The following is a 10,386-nucleotide window of genomic DNA, read 5'->3' on the forward strand; positions in this document are numbered from 1 at the left end:
GTTAAGATAATCAGCCAGGTATGCTTCAGGTGCTAGGACTGAAAAGTTAGCATCCCCATACGAATAACCAAGCCCTGACACTACTGCTGTGTTCCTGACTCTTAGATATGAAGGCAGTGAGAAGGTACCTTGATCTGGACCAAGCAGACCATATCTCAGCATCCATGGAGTGTTGTCTCAGAGGAGCAGTGGTGCATCCAGTCTTTTCCCAGGCGGTGTCCTACCCATTACTAGTGTGGATAAGGCTACTTAGATGCAAACTGCAAAAGAAAGAAGCTTTCAGCATCTGGTACACATGCACACTTGAGCCAGGAGCCCTGAAGCAGCAGTGGGGAGATGAGCTTGACCTAAACATGACAACAGCATGAGAGGAGGCCTTCCCTGAGCATGGCTGCTTCTCTAGTGCATGTTTGTAGTCTTCTTTTCCATTAACCTCCAGGGATATATGACATTAGTCCTTTCCCTGTTTCATACTTCTTCCTGGATTTCCTCTCCCTTTCCATAAATTCTGTTTTTGGGACCTCCCCAAACTCTGCCAGTAGCCTTATTTAGGGTGAAGCGCTTTGGATGTGTTATAGACAAACTTTTTGCCCTGGCAGGGCTAGTTGTCTGAGGTGCTTGGAGGGATGTGCAAGGGCAGGACCTGAAGCAAAGCTGGTGGAGAAAGGCAGTGTCTGGCCTGGCTTCCACTGCCTGCTGGCCAGCTGTCCTGTGCTTCCTTCTGCCCAGAAACTGCAGTGGTGGCTCAGACCCATTTCTCAGCTGCTAGCTGGAGCCAATCATTATGTATAGAGGAACACAACTCCTCTCACTGAGCTCTGCTGGGAGGACACAGAGCACTTGCTGAGCCTGCTCCTCTCTTCAGGAGCTTTATTTCTCTGTGCAGAATGTACATGGTAGTGAATTCCTGGGCTCCTGCAAGTACCAGTTTCCTCTTGTGTGGTCAGTGGGAGCTCTGCATGGTGTGTCAGAGGATCCAGCAACAGACATCTCATGCTTTTTGCTCATCTGGGGAGCCTGTGCACTCATCTCCACATGGGGGGACTCTCACCCACCAGCCACACACCTTCCGGTGGCACTGGTTGTGCTTGCGTGGCTGTTCTCTGGCAAACAGCCACACTGCAGTAAAACTTCCTGCTGTGAAAACAGCTGGCTTGCAAGAGAAATATAAGGTGCCCTTTGAAACCAAGCATCAGTTTAATGCTCAGGTACTCCAGCCAAGGCTTATGCAGGCACTATCTGAGTCCCAGTAGTGCCCAGATGGGTTTTTGCCAGGTCTCAAGTATATCCTCCAAACAGCCTCCTTCTGCATTCCAGTCAGTACCAACAGGTTTGCCACTCAGTTTGGGTCATTTCTTTTCAGGGAACTTGGTTAGTTTAAGACCCAGTGAAGTTAAAGTAGAGGATTTAAAGCAGTTAAAGCCTCTGCCCTGTAAGTCATAACCTGAGAGTGTTGAATGGAAAGGGCTCCGTCTCTGCACAGCCCTGGGCTGAAAACTCCTCCTGGTACCTGTAGGAGACAGGCCATTTGATATTCCTGACTCTCACCATGTGGCTTCGCCAACCCTCCCTTAGCAGAGGTACAAATATTGCCATGTGACCCAGGGACACCTTTCAGGCTGCTGCATTACAGTGGCATCTTCGGGGCAAGGACAGGAGCAGTGAGTATTTGCCAGGCACAGCCCATGTTGCTGCGTGCCAGAAGGGTGCTCCCAAACCCAAAGACCAATTGTTGTGGCCGTGTCCATCCACCTGGGTCTCCTTCTCCTGGTAACGTGGACTTGCTTGGACAATGCAAGGGACACAAAACCACAAGGGAAGAAGCCCAGCAGCATCCTGGCCTGTATCAGCAGTAGTGTGGCCAGCAGGGCCAGGGCAGTGATCATCTCCCTGTACTCGGCACTGGTGAGGCTGCACCTCGAATCCTGTGTTCAGTTCTGGGCTCCTCACTACAAGAGATATACTGAGGTGCTGGAGCCGGTCCAGAAAAGGGGAACAAAGCTGGTGAAGGGCCTGGAGCACAAGTGTGGTGACGAATGGCTGAGGGAACTGGGGTTATTGACTCTGGAGAAGAGAAGGCTCAGGGACGACCTTGTTGCTCTCAACCTGAAAGGAGGATGGAGAGAGGAGGTGGCTGGTCTTCTCCCAAGTAACAAGTGACAGGACAAGAGACAACATCCTCAAGCTGCACAAGGGGAGGTTTAGGTTTGATACTGGGAAAAATTTCTTCACTGAAAGGCTGCCCAAGGAAGTGGTGGAATCACCATCCCAGGTCAGAAGTCGTGTAGATGAGGCCCTTACTGACAAGGTTTAGTGGTGGACTTGGCAGTCCTGGGGTAAAGGTTGGACTTGATGATCTTACAGGTGTTTTCCAACCTAGCTGACTCTATGGCATCTCTCAAAGGTCATCCAGCCACCTCTTGGCCTTCCCATACACGCACGTCCTGTGCAGGGTGTACTGACGGCCACGACCACAGCAGAGCTGCGGGTATCACGGACTTCGGCTTGGTGCCAGTGGTGCTGGAGCTGATCGTCTGACGGATGTGAGGCTCCTGCCAGCCCCACTGCCCCGCTGCAGCCAGCCGCCAGGCCCAGCCCCTGCTCCCAACGGGCGCACCCGCCTGTCCGCAGGCTTGAGGACCCGCTGAGGGCGGCGGTGGCGGAAGCACATCCCGCCCGCAGGGGGAGCTGCGCGGCCGCGGGAGCGGAGGGGCCGGGCCGGAGCGCCGCCTGCCGGCGGGAGTGGGACTGAGCCGCGGAGGCCGGAGCCCGTGGGTGCCCCTCTGGGCTGAGCCCGCCCGGGCACCGGGCACCAAGAGCTGGAGCACCTCTCCTGTGGAGACAGGCTGAGAGAGCTGGGCTTGTTCAGCCCCGAGAACAGAAGGCTCCAGGGAGACCTCAGAGCAGCTTCCAGTGCCTAAAGGGGGCCAACAAGAAATCTGGAAAGGGACTTTTTAAGAGAGCATGCAGGGATAAGACATGAGGCAACTGTTAAACTGAAATAGGGTAGATTTAGACTGGATATAAGGAAGAAGTTCTTTACTGTGAGTATGCTGGGGCACTGGAACAGGTTGCCAAAGAAGTTGTGGCTGCCCCATCCCTGACAGGGTTCAAGGCTGGGTTGGATGGGGCTTTGAGCAACCTGGTCTACTGGAAGGTGCTGTGCCCACTAGATGATCATTAAGGTTCCTTCCAACCCGAACCATTCTATACTTGTGGTGCCGTCCCATGATGTCAAATGGTTCTTGTCAGAGATGTGGGCCATTTCCCAGCCATTTCATCTGCAGGCCCCTCTGCTTGCAGGGTACCTGAGGTGGCTTGACAACCAGGACCACCAGCAGTAACTCCCAGGGTGCCACCAGCCCCCTCTTGCACATGCTCATCTCCTGTTTTGTGAGACCCTCATTCAGGATCCTTCCTACACTCACCAGTTCAGGCAGGAGCTTTCCCCAGCGCATGGTACCACATTTTTCCTGAAGCCCCGGCAGATGTATCCCATCACATTTCCATTGCCTAGATGCTTATCCCAGTTCCCTGTTGTCTTTTCCATATTACTGCTGTGCAAAAGCCACTCTCATGTATTCTTCCCCAGGAAAATTTGGGTGCCACCTTGCCCCAAAACACCAGGCCAGAGGCAGTGCTGGGGTGATGGGCTGGGGGTCCAGATACAGTAGTTTGGTGTGAGTGCTCCACACTCCATGCCTGACTTCCTTTTTCCCACCAGACTCCTGGCAAGTGGCATGGCCCTTGGGCAGCAGGAGCCCGGTTTCCCCACAAGGATCCTGAGTCTTGCCAGCTCCTCACCCCTCTCTGCTGCAACCAGCTCATCCCAGAGTGGTTAAGCAGCCCATTGTGCTCCCCAAAGCTTAACTATGGCTCCTTTCCTTTCCTCCTCCTTTTCTCCCCGCTCACTGCTCCATGTCCTCCCCTCTGTGTGCTGCCCTGGGTGCAAGTGCATCCAGACCCCCCCCCCCCCCCCCCCCGTCCTGTGGTATCATGGGCAAAGGATGGTTGGAGGCCGTTACTCTGCAGCTTTTCACGGTATTGTTCTCACTTTGTGTTTGCCCTTCTCAGTAGGGGCTGAAGGGACTCCGTGACACTGTGGTAATCAGTATTAATTAACCTTTGACAGTGACCTGCCTCACTTGTTTCATTTTGAGCCAAGGGCAGCAGGTAATCATTTATCTTTGTCCTCATTGGTTCTTCTACTCCACTTCATGGAAAACAAGCCCCAAAAATCCCCAGCTTTGATATTTATCAAGAGATATGGAAACTTCTTTGATTACCGTGGATGCCAGCCTGCACTGAGTGGCACTGGCCCATGGCTGGGCAGCAGGACCGAAACCAGGGCAAACTGCTGTGCTGCCAGGATGATTGCAGAGGAATGAGAACAAACACTGCTTCCCTCAGCCTGGAAATATCAGCTGGCTCCCCCCACCTTTGTACACTTATCTCTTATTTGTGATCACTGGTTGCCAGTGGTTGGAGAGGGAGGCAGACACCAGTCATGGGAATAGGACCACCGTCATCTCCTGCCCCTGTGGAGTCGCTGTGCTCCTGCTGGGCTCAAGAAACTGCCCTGGAGGGCAGAGCTGGGTGGGTCCCTTGTCCCTTCTCAAGGGCATGAGCCTCCCAAAACCGTGCGGCTGGTGGGTTCCAGGGGCATCTCCAGCCAGGACGTGGGTGCAGCAGGGTGGGTGCTGTCAGAGATGGCACCAGCCCTTGACAGAAAGGAGATCACTGGCCGTGGATCTGCCACTAACCCTTTCTGTCCAAGGAACAAAACCCTTCTGGGCAGCTGCGGATCTCTCTGGCTCTCACTGGGCAGGGCCGTTGGGAAGGGCTGGCACCAGTGACAGCACGGCTGGGGTTGGCCTTTCTCTCTGGCTGTGATGAAGAGGGTTGACCAATGTACAGGGGGGTTGTACAGGGGGGTTGGAGGAATTCGATTGCTTAAGCAAAGGTATTGTGTGTACCTATCATGCCTACTAAGCAGAACAAAAGCAGTAGCTATTGATAAGGAAAAGCAGACACCTGGTTCTATTGACAAGGAAAATCAGACACTTGATTCTATTGACAAGGAAAAGCAGACACCTGATTCTACTGATAAGCACCTATTGATAGGGAAAAGCAGACCCCTGAATCTACTGCTAAGAGGGAGAAGCAGATGGCTGATGGCTGATGGCTGGGACCAAACCCTAAGGCCATAGGTGAAGACTAAAAGGTGAAAAGTTAAAGAAGAGGAAGACTCGTTTACTTCATCTTAAAGACCCCTACCCACAGGAGGAAGACTCATTTATTTCATCTTGAGACCCCTGCCCATGACAGAGAGGGCACTGCGCAGGCACAAAGGACCTTCTAGCTCACTGTAATACGAAGCGGGGATAGGACATGAATACGTATAGGTGTATGGTGCAACCTTATAAATGTAGAGGGAAATAACACTGGGGCACGCATGACTTTGAGGAATCACCCCCATGCGTCTCAGCGCTGAATGAAAAGCATACCTACTTTACAACTTTAACGAGTTGTGGAGTCAGTCCGTGCATCAGCTGCACCCCTGGAGCAGAGGCCCAGGCGCTGCTGCCAGCTTGGACCGGCGCCCCCGCTGCAGCTCGGTTTTCATTCCAGGCACAGCTGATGCTTCCCCCCGCCTCGGCGGTGGCTCTGCCTGCACACAGCTGGGTCTCACTGCACAGTGAAGGCACTTTTCATGTCCTCACTGCACATGTGGGGAGACGGAGGAGGAGAGCTGGAGCTGGAGCTGGGGCTGGGCCTGTCAGGGAAGCACAGAGCAACTCGTCCAGGCCAAAACAGGGCTCTGCAGCCCAGACATTGTCTAGGGCTGAGTTTAGGTAAGACCTTGGCTGCAGGTGCAGTGTGTGGTTGTGGGATGAGTGAGCTTAACATCACTAAGCCTTTGGGTTTATCTGTCAAGGTGTGCAAGAAGTTAACCCGGGTTAGCTAAAGCGATGGGCTGGTGTGGTGGTGTAAAACCCTCTACCAGATGCCCTGATGCTGCATTAAAGTGTTTTTTTTAAGTGGAGTGACCAGCTCAAGTGGACTCCAGTCCAGGGGATGCATTTAGCAGAGTGGGCAGCAGGTATGACTGCCTGTTGTGGTAAAGCTCTTTGTGAGCAAAGCCTGCTCAGGGACACACAGACAGTGAATTCAGTTGTACCAAGACCACTTTAAGTCTGAGTAAAAGCATCTGCCAAGGGGTTTGTTGCACTTCAGTCACTTCCAATTCTAATATAGCTTAGCCATTCTGCATGTTTCTGCGCAGACAGGCTCTTGGTTCTCCATTGGTAAAGGAATGGCTTTCCTCTCTCCAGCCCTGTGTCCAGCACAGAGTGTGAGCCAGGTGCCATGGGGCTTGGGGAAAGGCTAGCCCCAGGAGATGGGTCAGCGGGGGTAGGACTGACCGCTCCACATCCCTGTCCAGCTCCAGGGACTCTACTAAACAAAAAGGCCCTGTATTAACCAGCTGATGGGCTTTTCCAGCCCTGACTCCCACTGGTGTAAGCTGGAGTTCCTAGGAAATACCACCAAGAATCTACTGCGTGAGTCTCAGCAAAAACAGAGTTTGGGTCTGTGTGACAGGGAGGTTTCACTGCAGCCTGTCACGTCTCAGATGAAGCTTCAGGAACAGGATCATTTGCCAGTAACCACCACCTTGTGCTGATGTTATCTAGTTTCTGCAGAATGAACTTGCTGCGTTGTCATCTGTGGCACTGTCAGGGGAAGTCCTGACTCCTGACACTGCAGTTCCTGCCTCTGCTTTGCCATGGCCCCAATTCCAGCAGCATCATCCAGACTGCTTGGATTTGCTGGACACCTGCTTGGGCTGAAATGGCCAGGGGTCATCAAGAGGAAGTGGGAAGCAAGGCTTTGCCACAGGCCTGCGGGCTCCCCAGTACAGCGGAGCCTTTAAGGAGCCTAACACATAGTTTCTGTTTGAGGATAAAATGCCTATTGACAGCTCATTGCAAGGTGATGCTGAATGCCTGGTGACCAGACAGCAAGAGCTAACATGTGAGTATCAGCAAGTGCCTTGCAGTATATAGGCTACTGCCTTTTGCACAGAGGCAAACTCTGTGGGTGCCAGGCAGAGTCACTGCTGCATTGTGTAAATGTTTGCTGAGTGAAGCATCCTTTTTCTTCTGTGCAGACCTTCCTTGTAAGAAAAGTGACCTAATTCATTCATCAGCTCCAGCCAGCAGAGGATGGGTGAGTGGCTAAGCTAGGCAGGGGGCTGATGCCTGCTAGGACTGCTGTGTGCCCAGGCAGAATGATATCACTGCATGCTGTCAGTGTAACAGGCTGGCACAACCAAAGCCACTGGTTCAAACAAGCTCCCCCGGGTGCAGGCGCAAGGTGTTCACTGTGCCTGCGAGGGACAGGGGCAGACTTGATTTACATGCGGCCGCAGGCACCCCCTCCGCTGCCCGTAGGTCAGTGTCTCATGTGCACAAGTTTTAGGAGCAATGCAGGATGCCAGCATACCCTGCCAGGACACCATGGGTGGGACATGGAACCTCCTTCAGGCAGGGCTTTGGGGCACATCTCTTCACCTGACAGCAGCCATCCACTGGGGCTGCAAGGGCTGAGGATGCTCAATGGCTGGGTTCATGTGCTGGTGTAGCAGCATTTCTCCCAGCTGTGCTCTGGAGCATGCCTAAGTGCCAACTGTCACAGAGCTGGTTCAGATGACAGTGCCAATGGGCTCAAGGCTGGGCTCCAAATTCAGGGTAGAGCTACCTGGTGGGTCCCGCTCACTGTGCAGCAGTGGTACAAGGAGGAGAGCTGCATGAAGAATGGGAGAAAGAAGAGTACATCATCCTTTACAATCATATTGCCATTGTAGATGACTTTAAGGCAGCTTTCCTGGAGTGTTGTGCTGGGTTCTGGTTGCCCTGCTGTGAAAACAGAAGACATCCAAAGGTGGGTGCTGACCTAAATTAAGGTTGCAGGAAAATTTCCCTATGGGGAGACTAAAAGTCCTGCTAGTTTAGAGCAGAAACTAGTGAAAAGCCACATGATAGAGATGTGCAGAGCAATGCCTGGCTTAAAGGTAAGTCTGTTTGTCTGCTCACCCCCTCACAAGATGCTCAAAGGAGTGGAAAGACAACTCATTTCAAACTGGTAAATTGACACACTTCTCACAGAGCCAGCAAACTGGTTTGTGCAGGTGGACAAGAGGCCTTGCTGGTCAGTGGTTTCAGAGGGCTCACAAGGGATCCGGTATTGATACGAAAAACAAGCATACCCAGAACTCAAGTCAAAAAGTTTGGCTTAAAAAAAGGTGGAAGATGGCATGGTTGTTGGGCACCTACTTTGGGGTTCAGGTAAAGAAGAGCAGGAAGGAGTTTCTCTTTTCCCTGTCCCTTCTTTGAAGGCAGTATGGCAGTTAGTGGCAGCAGGAGGACTGGCTGTTTAAGCCAGGGCCTTGCAGTAGCACTGCTGGCACAGGTTAGGGTGCTTCATCTGTCCCTCATCCCACCTCCAAAGCACGCTGGGGATAAGGTGCCACAGATCAGCTATGTCTGGGCACTGGTGCTGGCAGCCACTGCCAAGACCGCAGGGAAAGCAGTCATGTGTGGGGAGGCTGGTTAGGGAGCTCCTCTGTCATGTCACCTCTATGCTGGGGCACAGAAATGCAACGGTGGAAAGCACAGGACCTATGGTCATCTCAAACTGTCCCCTCTCTCTCCCTCCATCTGCTGCTCTGAGCCACCTGGGAAAGCTGTGGGGGTTCATGAGCCCCCGTAGCTTATGAAACAGGCATCATGAAGCAGGTCCTCCCCCCGCAACCACCAGGCGGTGATCCACCAGCATCCCTCCTCGTGTTCCCCTCAAGAAGGCATGAGAAGCCCTGAGCTGGCCGGCTGGGAACGCTGGGGGACAGGCCCGGTGCGCGGCAGGGGCTCGGCTCTGCCACCGCCTCCCGTGGCACCCTGCTGCTGTCCTGGATTGCTGCCAGCAGGCGAGCGCCGTGTGTGCCAGTGCAGCGCCCGGGCGGACGGGGCTGCACGCACTGGTGCGTGTGTTCTGGTAACTGCCGGTGTGGTGCTGCCAACCAGCGCCTCTCGCACGGGCACCGAGCACGCCTTCTGCACAGCTCCCCTGCCCTCTCCCCACAGCCGCCCTGCTCCACGCTGCCTGTCCTCGCCTGTGCTGCCTCCCACATTCCGTGCTCCAGCACTGCTTGTACGAGCACCACACAGCGCCAGGCACAAGCTCGCTGCACGTGCATCCGCCAGCACAGCTACTTGTGCTGAACACCTCCTCCAACCACACTGCATGAGCCATACGGTCTGGGAAGCACTTGTTCCCATCAGATGGGGAGGGAGAACCAGTCTATACACCCTTCTTAAGCCAAAACTGAAGCAGATCCAACTGGGGTGGGAGGACAGTACTAACACGAGTGCTGTTCACAGTTACCTTCTGCTGAGATGGGTGTCTCAGAGTCTAGCTGCAAGAACATGCCCTAAATAAGCTGTACTCAATCCTTAGGAGGCTCAAACACGTCTTATGGTGATGGGTGGTGTGGAAGAACACTTTCCTCTGAATGGAGTAATGGAGTAGCCACGTAATACACTCAAGAGTCATGTATTAATTTAAGAGACAAGTAAAGCATTCACCCTCCACCCCCACACCATGGATCATGGCTGCAGCCAATGCCCAGTGAACATCAAATGCCCTGTGAGGCTATGATCATCCCCTGGGAGCACAATTTTCTGCTGCCTGGTTGATGTGGTTGATTTGCTGCAGCACTAGCAGAGGCCCAAGGTTGGGTCCTGCTGCCACAGTGGCAGGGCTGGACAGCCACAAGTCATTCCTGCTCTTGTGTAGCCTGGAATGCACATGCTGGGCAGCACAAAGGAAGCTTGGCTATGGTCCCTTACCAGTACTGGTAAGTCTACCCCTGAGTGGATCAGCCCTTCTGGTTAAACGGGTCACTGCCCTTCCTCTTTGGGCCTTCCCCGCCATCACTGAACGAGACTGCCACCCAGATGAGTCAAACCGTCAGACAACATCTGCACCCTCCACAAGCCCCGTCCATGCGCATGGATAGTTCAGCCGGTGGGCTCAGCCCAGGCAGCGAAAGCAAAGAAGCCCTGATTGACTGGGGAAGCATCTGGTGGCTGAGCCTTTTTGGCACCCCAAGCGTGTACGTATCCATTGTAACTGGATGGTCTGGTCCGTTTCTGACCACATCCCAGAAGGTGGACAGGGCTTGTGAAGACAGCAGTGAGAGCAAGTTTGGCCCTAAATGGATGTACTTTACCAGGATTTGGGGTCTGCTGATCTGCAGAGTCATGTAGATGCACATCTGAATACTTGCTCATGAGCTGCTAAATCCTTGCCAGGAACAGGTTAGAT

General features: G+C 53.5%; 1 protein-coding gene across 1 annotated transcript in view; it reads right to left on the minus strand.

Annotated features, from left to right (window-relative positions):
- Positions 1–10,386, minus strand: part of ACYP1 (acylphosphatase 1) — a 428,968-nt gene that overhangs the window by 133,625 nt on the left and 284,957 nt on the right. The gene's annotated exons all lie outside the window — the stretch shown is intronic.

The sequence above is a fragment of the Neopsephotus bourkii genome, unplaced genomic scaffold (genome assembly GCF_033783945.1).
Source record: "Neopsephotus bourkii isolate Nb327-2 ecotype Australia unplaced genomic scaffold, CSIRO-AGI_Nbou_v1 NB_1376, whole genome shotgun sequence".
NCBI lineage: Eukaryota > Metazoa > Chordata > Aves > Psittaciformes > Psittacidae > Neopsephotus > Neopsephotus bourkii.